Here is a 17,965-nt window from a genome sequence, read left to right on the forward strand (position 1 = left end):
ATTTTATTTTTTTGCATAAGATTCAAGTAATAATTGACATGGAGAAATAGCACTATTTTAAAAAGCCACTAAATTGTAAAGAAAATGAAAACTGGTAATAGAAACATAGCTCAAATTAACTTGGGGATAATATATTAATTTAGTATACCTTCTTTTTTTTTTTCTTCAATGTTTTATCTTATTTTCGAGAGAGACAGAGACGGAACACGAGCAAGGGAGGGCAGAGAGGAAGACACAGAATCCGAAGCAGGTTCCAGGCTCCAGGCTGTCAGCACAGAGCCTGACTCAGGGCTTGAACCCACGAACCGAGAGATCATGACCTGAGCTCAAGCTGGACGTTTAAATGACCGAGCCACCCAGGCACCCCATTATTTTTGAATTTTTAAAAATTAAATAAAAAAAATTTTTTTTAGTGCTTATTTTTGACAAAGAGAGAGAGAGCTCGTGCTTGTGTGCGAGCATGTGTCAGGGAGGGGCAGAGAGAGAGGGAGACACAGAATCCGAAGCAGGTTCCAGACTCCAGGCTGTCAGCACAGAGCCCGACGCGGGGCTCGAGCTCACAAGCCGCGAGATCACGACCTGAACCGAGGTTGGACGCTTAACTGACTGTGTCACCCAGACGCCCCTATAAACTGTACATTTTTAAAAGCAGAACCCTAAACCTGAAGAATAAAATTTATGTATTTAAAGAAGTGAGGATATTTTTATTTTTACCTGAACACTTTTTACTTGGTTAATTGTTACCTTACTTTGTTAGAGTTTTACAAAGTACACTGGAATCAGAAGGCAAAAGACAAAGAAATAAAAACTTGCATTAAACCTGTTTGTCAAAAGCTAATAAATGGTCGTGCATCGTTTGTGTGTGTGTTTCAAGGTTTAGAAAAAGAAATAGATTCGTTACCTGGAGCAAATAATCTGTTTTCACTGATTAGCTTAAATGGCCAACCACGTTTGGGTCACGATTCATCTTTCTTGCCGCCCCCCCGCCCCAAATGAAGTGATTAGAGGCAGGATTTGGGCTTATTTTTCGCTGATGGGCCATATAGCTGGGAACACACATTTCAGAACCAAACTGTCGCTTTGACTGAACTACAGCCGAATGCCGTTGGCCTCTGTGGTCTCCAGCCCGCTCTTTCTGCCGAGAGCGAGAGAGCTCCTCCCTGGGGTGGGTCCAGCAGCCTACAGACTCTCCCCACACAGGCCCTGCCCGTGAACATCACCCGTCTAAGATGTGGACCCATCATCTCCCGCGGAGGCTGGTTGTGTTGTGAAATGAACGTAGGCTTTGGAGTCAGAGGGACCCGAGCTCTGCCATCAACTTACCTGGGTGTTTGTCTCTCCCCGAACCTCAGTGTCATTCTATAAACCAGCGCTGGGCAGTACTGAGTTCCTACCTAGAGAGGCAGGAGGGTTGCCTGAGATAACCTAAGAAACATGGCCAACGCGATGCCTGGCACACACTTCGTAGCTACAAAATAAAATACCATTTTACGTAGACGCACAGGCTTCAGGTGGGTTTACCATGGCTCCCACGACCTTGGGCAAGACGCAGGACTTCCCTGAACCTCGGTGTTTTAATCCGTAAAATGAGTCCCTAAAGTTCAACCAAGACAGGGGACGGTGGGCGTGCTTTGCAAATGGGACTGCATTAAATAAGATATGCAAACATATCTTTCAACGCACATTTTTCTTACATCAGCCTGGCAGGCGAGGAAGTACCATTCCTTGCCAAATTCCTAGCAAATGAAGAAACAGGTTCAAGTACCTTGCAGTGAAGTCACACAGCTAGGATGCAACCCAAATGTCATAATTATAATGCTCTCCTTAAATATTATACTCAGATACTAATGCTCAAATGTGATAATATTAATACCATACTCAAGTCGTTCGTGATAGCAATGATGCCCACTTCTCATAACGCCATACTCAAATCTTATGAAAAACACTAATACTCGGCTGTTACCATTGTAACACCATACTCAAATATTAGACCGTTACACTACCACTCACGTCTTGTAATCATAACACCGTCATCAGGGCTTTCTCGTAGTTGTGTCTTTATTCTGTGATTGGCGTTTATTTCCACGTCCTGTCTCTGTCAACCTCCACCTCCTGTGGACTGAAGTCCCTCACGGACAGGGGCAGCTGAGCACAGAGGCCAGGCACTAAAGGCTTAGCCGGACCAGCTCTCACATCTGCTCTGCCGTCATTGATCGAAGGCGGGACAACGCGTGCCTCCTCTCTGAAGACTCTCCTGCTCGCTCCAGGCTGCCTGGCCTCCCCAATTCCTGATCTCCTGTGTTCAGTGTTCCACGATGGTTTCCCATCACTAAGTTTGGGCTTGTTGTTTCCTTTGGGAGTAGGAACCACGTTCTAACGAGCTCTCAAAAACACTTAATCCATTCGTTGAAGTGTGAGACCCCAGGTCTCAGCTTCTGACAGGTACAACGTTAGACCCTATGTTAGTCGTTTGCCTTCATTACAAGGTTAACACGCACCCCACAGAAAAGGACCAACGATGCAGGGGCAGGCATCAGCCCTGGATAAACCATTGCGCAGGGATCCCTGTCCGGGAAGAAGCTGAAACTTAGATCTTGGTTTTGAGAGGTCACTGGCTGCAGAGCCTTGCAAACATTTTTAGACATGAGTGACATCTTAAAGCTCAAGTTGATTTCTCTACGTGATATAGTCTCTTCCTACCTTGGGGAACTTAAATCTTTTAAGAATGGACTTCATGCCGTATTAAAGCTCACTTACTGACAGATGGCTGAGCAGTCACGCACAGGAGGAATTCTTTTTCATGAGGGAACTCAGGAAAAAGGTGCAGACTTCACTTGTAGGCAAACAGCAGACGTGGGGGCAGCTTCCATCGCTAGCCAACGTGTTTGAAAATGAAAATTTGCAGGGCGCCTGGGTGGCTTGGTCGGTTAAGCGTCCGACTTCGGCTCAGTTCATGATCTCACGGTCCATGAGTTCGAGCCCCGCATCGGGCTCTGTGCTGACAGCTCAGAGCCTGGAGCCTGTTTCGGATTCTGTGTCTCCCTGTCTCTCTGTCCCTCCCCTGTTCATGCTCTGTCTCTCTCTGTCTCAAAAATAAATAAATGTTTGGGGCACCTGGGTGGCTCAGTTGGCTAAGCGTCCGACTTCGGCTCAGGTTACGATCTCACAGCCCGTGAGTTCGAGCCCCGCGTCAGGCTCTGGGCTGATGGCTCAGAGCCTGGAGCCTGCTTCCGATTCTGTGTCTCCCTCTCTCTCTGCCCCTCCCCCATTCATGCTCTGTCTCTCTGTGTCTCAAAAATAAATAAACGTTAAAAAAAAATTAAAAAAAAAAATAAATAAACGTTAAAAAAAATTAAAAAAAAAAAAAGAAAGAAAATGAAAATTTGCTGCGCAGGTGAGGCCTTGGCCAAACGCTGCACGCAGAGGTAGCCGGTTACGGTGGAAGTTGGTTCAACTCTTTTGAAGTTCAGGTAGCAATTCGGAGCCGAGCTCTCGCACCATAAACACGTTCGTCACTTTCGGTGCGGTAATCAGACTTCTTGGCATCTCTCCGACGCAAAGAATTCGAAAGAAGTTGAACACTCTGTGTTTGAACATGTTCGCTGGCGTCCTTATGGTCGGTGTCCGACATTTGGAAACGCGCTAATAAAAAACTAGAGACACAGCAATAATAAAAAATACTTGGCTGAACCCCCCCTTCCCCAGAGTACAAAACTCGCATCGTTGCTGTGGTTATCATACAGAGTTAGATAGGCACTCTAATTAAGGACTAGAAGGGGAAGGAAGAAATATAAGTCACTGAGAGACGTCCTTGGATTTTAGTAACGCTGTGTTTATAACTTCCTATCTCTATGAGCCAGGGGCACCCTTCAGCTCCTCAGAGGAATCAGGATTTTCGGAGGAAAAACTGATAGAGAGAGAGAAAAGGGTTCCACTAGGCCGCACTCCCTTCGAAAACTCTCAACTATAAACGTGCCTGGACGTTAAGGCACAGCTTTCATGGAATTATGGGTCCACAGAGTTACAAAGGCTGTGAAGGACAGGCCAGCGCTGGTCGCAGAGGCTGGGCCCGGCCGTCGCCAGGCCCCACGAACGGGCCGTTTCATCTCAACGACACTTGTGAAGCAGATCTCGCGTGGAGCCCGGCGAGGTGGGGCCTCCTTGCGCGGCCCACAAAAGAGGGCTGGGCTTGCCAAATGGAATCAGGCTCTTGGGAGGCCGGAGGAGCCTCCATTGTCCTTGGTTCCAGCGATTAAACGCCGGATTAAAGAGGAAACATTCCTTCGCAGTCCCTGCCCCCCAGCCTCGGCTCATCAGGCCCCTTCACGAGGCTCCTTCCAAAAAATATTGAGGGAGGCGCCTTCGATTCCTGGCCCTCACAGCTGACACTGCAGCTCGCACAAAGGGGCTTCAGGAGGTTAATTAAAACCGGGTAATAGAAGGAATCCAAGACCGACACTTCAAAAATGTCACGGGGGCTCTGGGACAGGGGGAAGACATGTGGTGTGAAAGCCACCTCCCAGACACTGCCCCACTCACGCTCGGCCTCGAGCTAGCCCTTGGCTGCTTGATGGACACAAGGAACCACTGTCTCCCCAATTTTTAGCCTTCTCCTGATCAAGCAGCTGTGCCTTGTTGCACGTCTTCGTCTAGCGCGTTCTAGCTTTTCCAGACGGGGCATCGTGTGTCTGACAGCGTCCTTTGCAGCCTCTCCATCAAACTGACGTGGATATTTCGTTCTCCTTCCTTACTGCGGGTGTGCTCTCCGGGAGCACCCCCACACACAGCATCTTCCAGGATGCCATCAGACTAAGCTGGTCTCTCGGACCCTCAGTCTGACACCTGGGGGTTAAGGAAGACGGAAGTGTCGGAAGATTGCGGAGCAAGTCGTTTTAGAAATACTGCCTGGGTGAAAGGGATACAAACAGGAGACCCGTGATTTAATTTTTTTAACGTTTATTTGTTTTTGAGACAGAGACAGAGCATGAACGGGGGAGGGTCAGAGAGAGAGGGAGACACAGAATCCGAAGCAGGCTCCAGGCCCTGAGCTGTCGGCACGGAGCCCGACGCGGGGCTCGAACTCACGGACCGTGAGATCATGACCTGAGCCGAAATCGGACGCTTCACCGACGGAGCCACCCAGGCGCCCCGAGGAGACCCATGATTTAGGTCTAAATATCCATCACGGTACTCACTTGCTTCTGGAAAGGGAAGTGTATTGTGTAGTGCCCTCGAAGCAGGAGTCACTCCGTAAATACACGCTGCGGGGAATCGAAGCATGCACTCTCATGCCCAGTTGCCTGGACTTTGTCGCTTACCACCTGTGTGACCTTAAATAAGTTACTCAAGGTCAGTTTCCTCATCTGAAAAACAGACGTGGGGACGATGACAATGAGGAGAGCAGTGTATCCCCCCAGGACTGCTCTGAGGACTGAAAACATCAATATATGCACAGCGGTTAGACTAGCTTCTGTCACAGAACACAGGCTATGTCCGTGTGAGCTACAAAGATTATTATTATTTCTTGTTTTCAGCAAATAAATTCTAAAGGTATTCATAGCATCCCTTTCTCCTACAGTGCCAAAAAGAATAGAGGGTCAGTATGGACGGGGATCATGCTATTTATTTATAGTGTGTATCCTTAGGTATAATTCTGGAAAGAAAATATTAGCCTATATATTCAGGAGTTTATTAAAGCACAAAAAGCATAGGAATGCAAGGATAGTTTGATATTGATAAGTTATGGGACAACAACCCATGGTTGTATTCTTGGTGGCCAAAAGAGCTTTTTATCAATATTTAACAGCCATTTATGGGGCTCCTGGGTGGCTCAGCCGGTTGGGCATCCAACTTCAGCTCAGGTCGTGATGTCACCGTTTGTGAGTTTGAACCCCACGTCGGGCTCTGTGCTGACAGCTCAGGACCTGGAGCCTGCTTCGGATTCCGTGTCTCCCTCTCTCTCTCTGCCCCTCCTCTCCGTCTCTCTCTGCCCCTCCTCTGCTCACACTCTGTCTCTCTCTCTCTCTCTCTCTCTCTCCCCAAAATAAATAAACATTAAAAAATTTTTTTTTAATTTATCAGACATTTTTTTACTTGAAAAAGCTTTAAACACAATAAATTCACATGTGAGCTTATTAATTGAACATATTAATTGAAAAACTATCCCAACGCTTAATGGTAAAATGTTAAAAGCATTAAGAGCACTTTCCTATCATTACCAAGGGTAAGGCAATACCGATCACTATGGAAACTATTATTTACTATTATTCTGGAAGTACTAGCCAATGCAATTCGATAGGAGAAACAAACAAACAAAAAACCCTATAAATATGGGGATTTGCAGACGACATGATTCTCTATTTCTAAAATTCATGGCCGTCAATTAAAAAGCTGTCAGAAGCAACGAGATCCCTAAGTAAGGTGCCTGGTGACAAAGTTAGTTGTACAAGAACTGCCAGGTTTTCTCGAAGTAAATACAGTGGGATGAAATCGATCACCGTCAAAAGCGTTCTGATAGGCTAGACTGATTTCTTTGCTTCTGCAAACTGGCTGCCTTTGGCCCCTGAGCAGTGGGCCGTGACGGGGTGGATTTCTGCTGGAGAAACTGCAGTGGAGGCTTGGACAACAAGGCGATTCTTCATCAGGAGACACCTTTTCATTGCTTCTGGTCACCTGCTGGCAGGAGCAAAGTTTGTCTGTTATATGTGGACCATGTGGGTCAAATCAGAGTCTTTGAAGTTGTTCAAATGAAGAGGATTAGTCATCGTTCTAGGGAGACATAAAGACTAAGCCAAAAGAAGCAGGGTTCATATGGTTTCATGCATCTGTTAACCTGGCTTAGATACATTTCCTTGTTGTAGTGTGGGTATTTTATGCACTGTTTGCCTTGAAAAAGTCACAGATTTAATCAATTCTTTATGGTACCAGACCTCTTGTGTCCACAAAGAAAGAAGATGTTCCATCATTATGTTAACGGCGCATCTAACACAGAGCGTCCGGACCATCCAATCAGAAAGCTCTTTCTCAGACCGTTACATTTGTACACGAACTCCAAACCCCATGTATTACTTTTAAGCTGATTTTCTGATCTCCTGCCACCAAACCTGACATGTTGCTTTATTATGATTAACTCTGTATAATAGTTTACTTTTTCGTCTCAAATGTGCGGTAAGGGCTGAGGCTATTTTCACAACATTTTTTGAAGCTATGTGGTTTATTCTTATTTATCCCCCCCGTCAGATATACATTATTCAGAGATGTATTGCCGTTTCTGAGCGCTAACAGAGAACATAGAACTTGGTAAGTGATAGGAAGCTTTACCCGTAAATCCCCAACCCCTAATGCTCCATACCCACTCTATCTGTCGTATCAGAGGAATCTTGAATGTAACAATATGCTAGAAAAACAGAAGTACTCGTTTATGTTGGTAGAAATTATTTTTAGGTTTATTTATTTATTTTAAGAGAGACAGGCAGCGTGAGTGGGGGGAGGGGCAAAGTGAGCGGGAGAAAGAGAGAATCCCAAGCGGGCTCCATGCTGTCAGCGCAGAGCCCAATACGGGGCTTGAACCCACGAAGCCACAAGATCATGACCTGAGCTGAAACCGAGTTGGATGCTTAACCGACTGAGGCACTCAGGCGCCCCTGTTGGCAATTTTTAATTAAAATAATGCTAATCATTTGGGAAGGACCTACAGATTTATTTTTTAAAAAGTGGCTTGGAGAGCTCTGATTGTTTAATGTTGTTTTGACACCAGATACTTGATAAATATGTAAGAGGCAAAAATAATGATAAAATATAACACCATTCAGTTTGGTGCTTCCTAGTGTATGTCACCACATAAACAAAGGGAAGTGAGATTGAACTTAACCATTAAAAAAATCCTTCACTGGAAGCAAATCCAACATGAACCCTTAAGTTTTTTAGAAAATCAACTTATGGTCATTATTCCCTTTCTGAAAAGATTCTTTGTTTTATGACAGGAGCCACACACACACACACACACACACACACTCACACTGCTTCCTTTAACTAGCAGGCTCTTTTAGTGTAACTAAAAGTATTTAATTTACAGCAATTAAAGTCACATACATCTATTTAAGATCCCATTCAGGGGCGCCTGGGTGGCGCAGTCGGTTAAGCGTCCGACTTCAGCCAGGTCACGATCTCGTGGTCCGTGAGTTCGAGCCCCGCGTCGGGCTCTGGGCCGATGGCTCAGAGCCTGGAGCCTGTTTCGATTCTGTGTCTCCCTCTCTCTCTGCCCCTCCCCCGTTCATGCTCTGTCTCTCTCTGTCCCAAAAATAAATAAACATTGAAAAAAAAAATTTTTTAAAATAAAAAAAGATCCCATTCAATAATTTTCTTTAGTTAAAATTTTTATGGCAAATGTATCTTAACCTCCTCCCTATTGGGTTTGTGATCAACTCTGAAGTACGTTATAAAATAAAAATACATAATAAAATTGCTTAACATTCTTGTGTCGTTTTTTAAATTTCATTCATTCATTCATTCATTCAACAAATATGAAGTGAGGCCCTACTATGTGCCAGGCATATTTGCCCTGGGGTTATAGCAGTGAACAAAATTCCTGTCCTCATGAAGTTAATATTCTGATTCTGATGGAGACAAAAAATTGATGATTTTAACACTGTAAAAAGTCTATCAGATGATGGGTTTCTCACAAAGACAAAAAGGCAATGAAAGTTCTGGTCAATATGTGTATCTTGCTAATCTACATCCTTCTTGGAAACAGGCAGTACTTAATATATAATCCCTCAATTATCCATCATCTGGGTATTTTGTGACGATTGTGTTACCTCTGTAACTGCACTGCTCAACCAGAAAATAATCCTTTTCCAGCTGGCATTCCCATTTGGTGAATCATTTGGTGGGAGCTACGGGCTATTGGAAGTTACCCACAGTTTCGTATCCGTCTGTCATTCTGGGAGGAATGTCCACCTTGATGTCAGAGGAACTCCCCTTCAAATCTCACCTCTTACTGTGAGATTAGCTGTGAGGCAAGTTACTCGATTTCTCTGAACCCATTTTCCCCCTGTTCAACAGGCAGGTTAATCCTCCCTCAAAGGACTGTCATTCAGATTAAGGAAATTGTCAGTGGGAGGTGGTTGGCAGGTGGGGATGACCTTACCCAAGGTTCCTATCTTGGCAGAGCCAAGATTAGAACCCCCATCACCTCACTCGGTGACCAGTTCTCTGTCTTGCCCTTAGTAATCTCTGTTGACTTTGCCCATATGATAATAGATATATTCATCATTTATCAAGAAGACCTGAGCCCTATGTTGTGCTGCCTCATGGACCCCTCTGGGCCTCAGTTTCCTCTTATGCAAGATGGCAGAGTTGGACGAGACGGTCTTTAGGGTCCCTCTCAACCATGCATGGCTGTGACTCCAGGTAGAGTGACCAACCGCCCTGGTCTGCCCAGGACCGAAGGGTTTCCCCTAACACCTGACTTCCAGCGCTGAAACTCAGAGTTCACGCAAAGCGGGTGAGTCCACCCCCAACGACTCCGGGCTTCCTCTCTGCTTGGTGTCTACCGCCCCCTTGCCTGATATACCACTCAACGCCTGAACCTGAACACAGTCCTGGAGCAGAATTCGAGCATAAAGTTAGCCGACAAAACCCCAGCCACATGGCCTTCCCCTCTTCATCCTTTCTTCGCGCTTAGCGGTTTCCTACCCGAGAGCTGTTTTGCAAACCTGTTTTTCAACAGCCACCGCTGTGGTTTTTGTTTTGGTGGCGAGGTATAAAAGCAGGGGCGCCTGGGTGGCTCAGTCGGTTGAGCGCCCACCTCTTGGTTTCCGCTCAGATCACGATCTCACAGCTCGTGAGATCGAGCCTGACATCGGGCTCCGTGCTGACAGCGTGGAGCCAGCTTGGGATTCTCTCTCTCCCTCTCTCTCTGCCCCACCCCTGCTCGCTCTGTCTCTCTCTCAAAAACTAAATAAATAAATGAAGCAGCTGACCAGCCACCTTAGCCAACTAAAGAACAGTCACAGACTTTCTTCTCTTCGAGCCTTGACCTCTCTGTTCACCCCGGTGGGAAGGAACCAGTATTTCCATAGGTCTCCCACCCGGCCTTGTCAGAAACATACCCTAGCAAGGGTAAGTGCAAGTCTGTTCTGCTCTCCCTCCTCTTTTTATTTTTGTTCCCCTTCTCGTTATTTGCTGGCGTGACCCCCAAAAGGCGGTCACCTCAACGGGAGCAGCGACAGAAAGGGAGCTCTCGGAGCACGATGTTTTGATTCTGAACGGAGGCTGCACCCTTTTTGGCTGATCCCCGGTGGGGACTCCGGCTCTGCCAGCCCCAGTTGAGATATCACTTAACAGCACGGGGCCTTCGGGGGCAGGGCCAGTCCAACATGTTTACAAGATGTGTAGCTATTAGCAACATCTTACGGCTCCTGCTAATTAATGGGGAGAACGGCTGATGACGGCCAGCTCCAAAGAGGCCCACATTGCATCAGAGTTTGGGCTTTCAATTGATACCGAAAAATAACTCGTCACAGGGGTGTTTTGGGGAACATGGTCCCCCAGCAGGTTGGTTGTTTGCTATGCTTCAGCGGCAGCGAGGTCCCAAAGTGACCAAAACCCTAGGGTTACTAGTTGATTAAGGTCACTTAAATTGGCGACGCATTTCCATTCTTTTCGCTGAGTGACGAAGAGAGCACGCGTGTGCCAGTGCCCGTGAATACTATACCAGGAGCAACGTGGTCGTGGGGTCCTGCCCCTGCCGCAGTTAGGGGCACAGATTTGTGTTATATTCTCAGCCTGGTGACAGAGGGGACACGCTCCACCGTAAGAGACACATCCGCTGTGGTTCCAGCAGAAATGGCATGCTTCTCTCCTGTTTATAATGAAATCTCTCCATGCTGAATTTTCTTAATCAGATTAGTAGATGTGTTCTTTTTTTCTTTTTCTTTTTCTTTTTCTTTTCTTTTCTTTCTTTCTTTTTTTTTTTTTTTTTTTTTTTACTAAAAACCCCTTCTCCTTTATTAATAGCTTCTTTGGCAGATAATGACCTTAACTATCATTTTTCAACTTCTGCTTATTTGAAGTTTTAAAGGTTCCAATCGGTCAAGGAAAACAACTTAGAATTTTGACGTCGCTAAAATTGCCACTCTTCTGGATTTTATTGTCCTGCATTCCTAAATATTTAGGGCTTTTTTTTACCCCCTGGTGGGAAGGTGACGCGTTTTTCATGTCCCTTTTATGAAGGGTAAAACAGCACCCCTATGATACTGCAAAATCCTCCCAGAGTTAAAAATAAATAAATTAAGGGGCGCCTGGGTGGCTCCGTTGGTTGAGTGTCGGACTTCGGTGCAGGTCGTGATCTCACAGTTCATGAGTTCGAGCCCCGCGTCGGGCTCTGTGCTGACAGCTCGGAGCCTGGAGCCTGCTTCGGATTCTGCGTCTCCCTCGCTCTCTGCCCCTCCCTCGCTCACGTTATCTCTCACTCTCTCTCAAAAATAAACATTAAAACATTAAAAAAAATAAATAAATGAATAAATCGGGACGAAAACCAGACCTCTGAATTTCTGAGGTACCAAGCAACGTTGTTTGTGAGATATTCCCCCCACGGTGAAGTCGCAGGGACATTCTGGCTCGTTCTCAGCATCATAGAGGAGATTCCAAGATCTCCTGGGACACTGAGGAGGCACCATCTAAAACCCCTTTCAGAATACATAACACACTGGTTACAGTGGTTACCCTTGGACAGAGGGAGAAGAGAAGGTAAGACTTCTGATTTTCATTTTCTCCTCTTCGCTATATTCTGAAAAATTTAAAAAACGAGCGTGTCCTTTTTTTCAATAATACAAAAAACTTTTTTTTTTTTTTTTTTTGAAGCTGTGATCCAGTGATTCCCTCCCTGCTTGGCTGTGTCTGCCACAGAAGGGGCTACAGACTCAGGGCTGCCCCCTAGGGCTGGTGACAAAGAGCTACATACAAACCAAGAGGTAGGGGGGTCCCCCCCCCCGTTGATCTTTGATTTTCCCCAGTTTTACTGGGATACGATTGAAATACAGCCCTGTGCAAGTTTAAGGTGCATAGCAGAATGACTCAATGTACCCTATGGCAATCTTTATGTAACCCCTGCACCCGGGTTGGCCAAACCCTCTTGTCTTGGGGGCGCCTCGAGGGGAGGGTGGCAGAAAGAACTGCTGTAGGCAGAGGAAGGGGGCTAACTACCTTTGACCCCGCTGCATACCGAGCTGGCAGGGGCGCCGTGAGGATTGCTGCTCGCTAATTACACTTCGGTGAGAGCTCTGCTCCTTGGAGGAAAGTCCAGCCGCATAAAGGCAAAATAACAACCAAACACTGCCGTTAATGTTGGCTAATGACTTTTCTCTTGAAATTCAGTCCTGGGCTGGTCTCACCTTTCAGGGGCACGTGTAGGCCACGACCCACGAGGGTTCTGCCGAGGCCGTCTTGAGGCTGGCTTCCCACAAAAAGGTGATCTTCTGTATCTCCTGATTCTTAAAGAAAAATCTCTCTTTCAGCCGGTCTTTTAACCACGTGTAATTGTTTCTGCCTTGATTCCCAAACCAATCCCCAATAATAAGAGGGGGGGAAAGGTAGATTTCACAGAGCTCAGGAGCCATCTGAGTTGCAGCGGTGAGAACAGGTACCGCCTAGACACCTCCCCTTTCCTCCTAGGAAAAGGTGGACAGTTGATTTCCCCCTCCTAACCTGATCCCGCTGCTCCTTCCCATCTCACCCGTCCTGGCCGTGCTTCCGACAACAGCAAGCCCGCAATTAAAAGCAACCACTTTTATGAGACGTTGTTTTGCCAAAGCAAATACCCTCAATGTGTTGACGTCGAAGTTTTCGGGAGAGCCAGGATGAGGCCGCTTGTGCAATGCCAGGCTAACTACTTCTGAAAGAGGACCATATGCTGCCTTTACAACATCCCTTTGGTGTTTAATTTGATGAAACAATGTGCCATAATCAGCCGTGAGGACAGCAGTCGTGATTGATGGAGAGGGACTCACGTGGTACAACCCTGATTTCAACATCACCACGCTAATCCCATTATTCGCTTGAGTTGGCTTGTTTTGGGCTACCTTCAAAAAAGTTATTTCTTTAATGGTCAAATTGCCGTGAGGTCTAGAAGATTTAATGTATCATAAAACTCATTAAATAACCAGCCTGATGACCTCCGCTGCTGAGTAGTGTTCTGGCAAACTGGGGATCCTAGCCAAAGACTCTACCATTCATTTAGACGCCCCTCCCAGCGCCACAACCCCCACCCCCCCCCACCACCAAGCCTCGAGGGGTGAGTGTGGAATGTAGAAAGAAGTGAATGCTAAGTAGTCAGCATTCCTCAAAATTTAATGTATGTATGTTATTGAAACAGATTCTGATTCAGCAGGTCTGGGATGGGGCCTGGGATTCTGCATTGCTGGCAACATGTTGTTGGCTGCTGGTCCAAGGACCACACTCTGAAGGGCAAGACACTGGAGAACTTGAGAATATCCAGTGATAGCTGCTAACGTTTATTAACGCTATAGTCTGCGTGTGTTATGTACGTCCATTTAATCCTTACTTTTTTTTTTTTTTAATGTTTACTCACTTATTTTTGAGAGAGAGAGAGGGAGAGCAAGCTGGGGAGGGGCAGAGAGAGAGGAAGCAGGCTCCAGGCTCTGAGCTGTCAACACAGAGCCTGATGCGTGGCTCGAACTCACAAACGGTGAGACCATGACCCGAGCTGAAGTCGGATGCTTAACTGACTGAGCCACCCAGGCGCCCCTAATCCTTACTCTCAGTCTCATGGTAGATATTCTCACCCCCACCTTATCGATGAAGAAATCAATCCACAACCTAGCTAAATAACTTAAACAAGGTCGCACAGCTTACACACAGCTGCACTACAATTCAAAGCCGAGTCCTGTGCATAGCCTATTTTTTTTTTTTTTTTGGTTTATTTTTTATTTCCAACCCCTACATTATATTCCTTTTGACTTAGGATTTAATTCCCCGGCCCCATCTTTAAGGAGCGGTGGCTGTTACAGAGCTCTTCCATGGGCTGGTACGAGACGAATGATAAAATTTCCTGGGGGTTCTAGCTTGCTCTTTCTGTATCCCTTTCTCTAAAAGAAAACCTCTGCCCATCTGGGATGCTTCTTTTTTTTTTTTTTTCAACGTTTATTTATTTTTGGGACAGAGAGAGACAGAGCATGAACGGGGGAGGGGCAGAGAGAGAGGGAGACACAGAACCGGAAACAGGCTCCAGGCTCTGAGCCATCAGCCCAGAGCCCGACGCGGGGCTCGAACTCACGGACCGCAAGATCGTGACCTGGCTGAAGTCGGACGCTTAACCGACTGCGCCACCCAGGCGCCCCTGGGATGCTTCTAATACTTGCATTTTAGAAGAAATCTGTTGACTCAAGGCAATATGTAGCCCGAGCAATGAGCTGTTGACATGCACCCTGAGCCCTGAGTGGCGGCTCTTTTAGCCTCTGTCCCTTCATGCTGAATTCGTGCTTCCAGTCAAGCTGGTCTGGCAGCCTTCCCAGAGGGGGAGTGTTAGAGAAGAAAACCAAAAGCTTTATAGGTTTCTGGGGGAACTTAGGATCTTGGAAAACCTGTGTAACGGAAAGCAAGTGCATTTCTTTTTTTTTTTTTTTTTTTTTCCAATGTTTTTTTTTTTTGTTTGTTTGGTTTTTTTAATTTATTTTTGGGACAGAGAGAGACAGAGCATGAACGGGGGAGGGGCAGAGAGAGAGGGAGACACAGAATCGGAAACAGGCTCCAGGCTCCGAGCCATCAGCCCAGAGCCCGACGTGGGGCTCGAACTCACGGACCGTGAGATCGTGACCTGAGCCGAAGTCGGACGCTTAACCGACTGAGCCACCCAGGCGCCCCGTGCATTTCTCATACAACCTGTTTTAATTGGCATTCTTCTTCACCGTTCATTTTACCCTTGGGCCTTGATCAGGTACTGTTTTCTCAAGCCAATACATTTTTTGTGTGTGAGAAATGTATTTTTGATGTTACACTTTTGAAAGATTTTTTAAAAGATTTGTTTTATTCACTTGGCTTCGCAAGTAACAGAGCAATAACCACCACCTTAGCATTTGAGGAGGAAAAGACAGACGCTGTAATTAATTTCTAAAAATAGTTCTCACAGATCCACAAACACACCTAAACGGCAAAAAGCTACCAAAGAGTGTTGATTCAGAAAACTCACTGAACTCACCCAAACGTTCCATTTTATACAAACGAAGTAGGAATCCTGTAGTCCAAAAGATAAATCAGGGTACAACGTTGACAGCATTTCTTCATATATATACACATACATATATATACATTTAATGCTTATTTAGTTTTTGAGAGAGAGAGAGACAGAGACAGAGTGTGAGTGGGGGGAGGGGCAGAGAGAGAGAGGGAGACACAGAATCCGAACCAGGCTCCAGGCTCCAAGCTGTCAGCACAGAGCCCCGTGCAGGGCTTGAACCCATGAATTACGAGATCATGACCTGAGCCGAAGTCGGAGGCTTAAACGACTGAGCCACCCAGGAGCCCCTACAGCACTTTTTTTCATTTATTTATTTGTTTATTTATTTATTTATTTATTTTTAATTTTTTTTTTAACGTTTATTTCTGAGACAGAGAGAGACAGAGCATGAGTGGGGGAGGGGCAGAGAGAGAGGGGGACACAGAATCTGAGGCAGGCTCCAGGCTCTGAGCTGTCAGCACAGAGCCCGACATGGGGCTCGAACTTAACCGCGAGATCATGACCTGAGCCGAAATCGGACACTCAACCGACTGAGCCCCCTGGGTGCCCCTATTGATGTTGATTGCTGGACCAGGCCACCAAGACTGTGCCACCCATACAACTCAACAACAGTATGAGATAACGTTCCTTCCATTTCACGGTGGGACAGGGAAGCCCCTGGAGGAGTCACTTCGCTGAAGATTGTACATACTGGTCAACCGCCTTACCTTCAGCGGAGACCTACACGCAACACCCCTCCCTCCCTGCTAATTACGCAGATTTGTTTTTAGCACTGGGTCTCCTTTTGAGAGCAGAAAGGCTTTATATTTTAGCTTACCGTTAGCTATTTAAAAATATTTCTGCTCGTATCTTTTGTTTCATCAGGAGTAAGACAAAAGGAGCCCTTTTGTATTTATTGGTATAAATAAATATTTTGTGTAAGTATTTATTCATGTTTCTTCAATCTTTGCATGGCACTTGGGTCAACTTTGACCTCACTCATCCTGGGGTTCCAGGGGATTGTTAAGAAGCCTGGCCCAGGGGCGCCTGGGTGGCGCAGTCGGTTAAGCGTCCGACTTCAGCCAGGTCACGATCTCGCGGTCCGGGAGTTCGAGCCCCGCGTCGGGCTCTGGGCTGATGGCTCAGAGCCTGGAGCCTGTTTCCGATTCTGTGTCTCCCTCTCTCTCTGCCCCTCCCCCGTTCATGCTCTGTCTCTCTCTGTCCCAAAAATAAATAAAAAACGTTGGAAAAAAAAAAAAAAAAAAAAAAAAAAAAAAAAAAAAAAAGAAGCCTGGCCCAACAGGTGACCGATGACTGCAACTCCTGCATTTGCTGAAAGCTTTGCACTGAAGGCAGTCGCCGCATTACAGAATTCAAGGAGAAATGCCATGTTTCTCGAAAAATATTTCGCTCAACGTATGTATTACCTTACTCCAACCTTCTTTGCAAGTCATGGCCTCTGTCTTTGAAATGTCCTAAAATGTCGTGATGAGGTAGGAAAAAAAAAAAAAATCTTAGGATGGATGTTATTACAGGAAAGTGTTTGCCAAGTTCGGGGAGTAGGTGGGAGAGACGGAAACCCAGAAAAGGGCACTGGCTCTACTCTGTGCGCATAGTGTAGTTTGTTGTGGTTGTTGAGTTATTTGTAAATTATTCTTCTACTCCTGTCTCCAGATTTCAAATGTGACCGATTTTGGCTTAAGGGCTCACATGTGCAGTATGTTCTGGAGGCTTGGATGAATTCGTACAAAATGACTGCACCATATCCGGGGTGGAGGCGGACCCGCGTTTGTCTCCAACGCTTTTGCTTTATTCAGATTTCCAACAGCCAATCGTCACTGACTTTGCGCAGTTATGAGTTACAATTATGCTTTCTGTCTGGGAACTCTTAATGCTTCAGATTCTCAGTGTGAGATTTAGGCACTGACAAGGGAACAGGTTTTAAGGGATGTTTGAATTAGCTCGTAACTGCTGCTTGCAAAGTTGCCAAAAAGTCTGATTGTTACAAATTGCCTTTACAGTACATGGAAACATGTGATAATGAACTTACTGAAATATGAAAGAATAAGCCCTCGTACTGTAAGGAGGTTGAACATCCTGGGGCTGTATCTGATCAAGGAGAGAGTCTTTAATTCAAAGATGTTAGGTCAAGCTGAAATCTGAAAAAATTCTTTGTTACCTTTTTTTTTTTTTTTTTTAACGTGGAACGCTTCCGGAATTTGCATGTGTCATCCTTGCACAGGGGACATGCTAAGCTTTTCTGTATCTTTCCAATTTTAGTATACATGCTAAAGTATACTAAACTCGTTAGTATAACGCTCGAAGCGAGCACAGTCTGGTACTTTTCTTTGTTTCTCCTCTAAAGTGATGGAAACATCTACTACTCTCATCAACTATCCTGCTGTAGCTATAATAAACCAAAGAGTGTTTAAACTCAATCCAGACTAAAAAGTATCACCAAACTGATGATAAATCACATGATAAAACTATTCACCTGACTTCCTATGCAGCATTCTCTCTCAAAGACCTGGCAAGAATTTAACCAACTCACCACACAATTCAAACTGCCATAGAAAAAATAAAACGGGTTTTAGCTAATTTACACATAATTGCCTATGAAAAGATTCAGAAACCTAAATGACCCATTTTAAAAGATCAATGCGGTTAGAAGGAGGGAGGGAGGTATTATAACCAGTTGTAAGCAACAGGTACTAAAATGAATAGAAATGA

General features: G+C 45.7%; 1 non-coding gene across 1 annotated transcript; it reads right to left on the minus strand.

Moving 5' to 3' along the window:
- Positions 1-17,430: 17,430 nt before the first annotated feature.
- LOC125175825 (U6 spliceosomal RNA) lies at positions 17,431-17,532 on the minus strand. Its single transcript, XR_007156000.1, has one exon. It is a non-coding gene; the product is annotated as a U6 spliceosomal RNA (small nuclear RNA).
- Positions 17,533-17,965: the final 433 nt, after the last annotated feature.

The sequence above is a fragment of the Prionailurus viverrinus genome, chromosome C2 (assembly GCF_022837055.1).
Source record: "Prionailurus viverrinus isolate Anna chromosome C2, UM_Priviv_1.0, whole genome shotgun sequence".
In the NCBI taxonomy this organism is placed as follows: domain Eukaryota; kingdom Metazoa; phylum Chordata; class Mammalia; order Carnivora; family Felidae; genus Prionailurus; species Prionailurus viverrinus.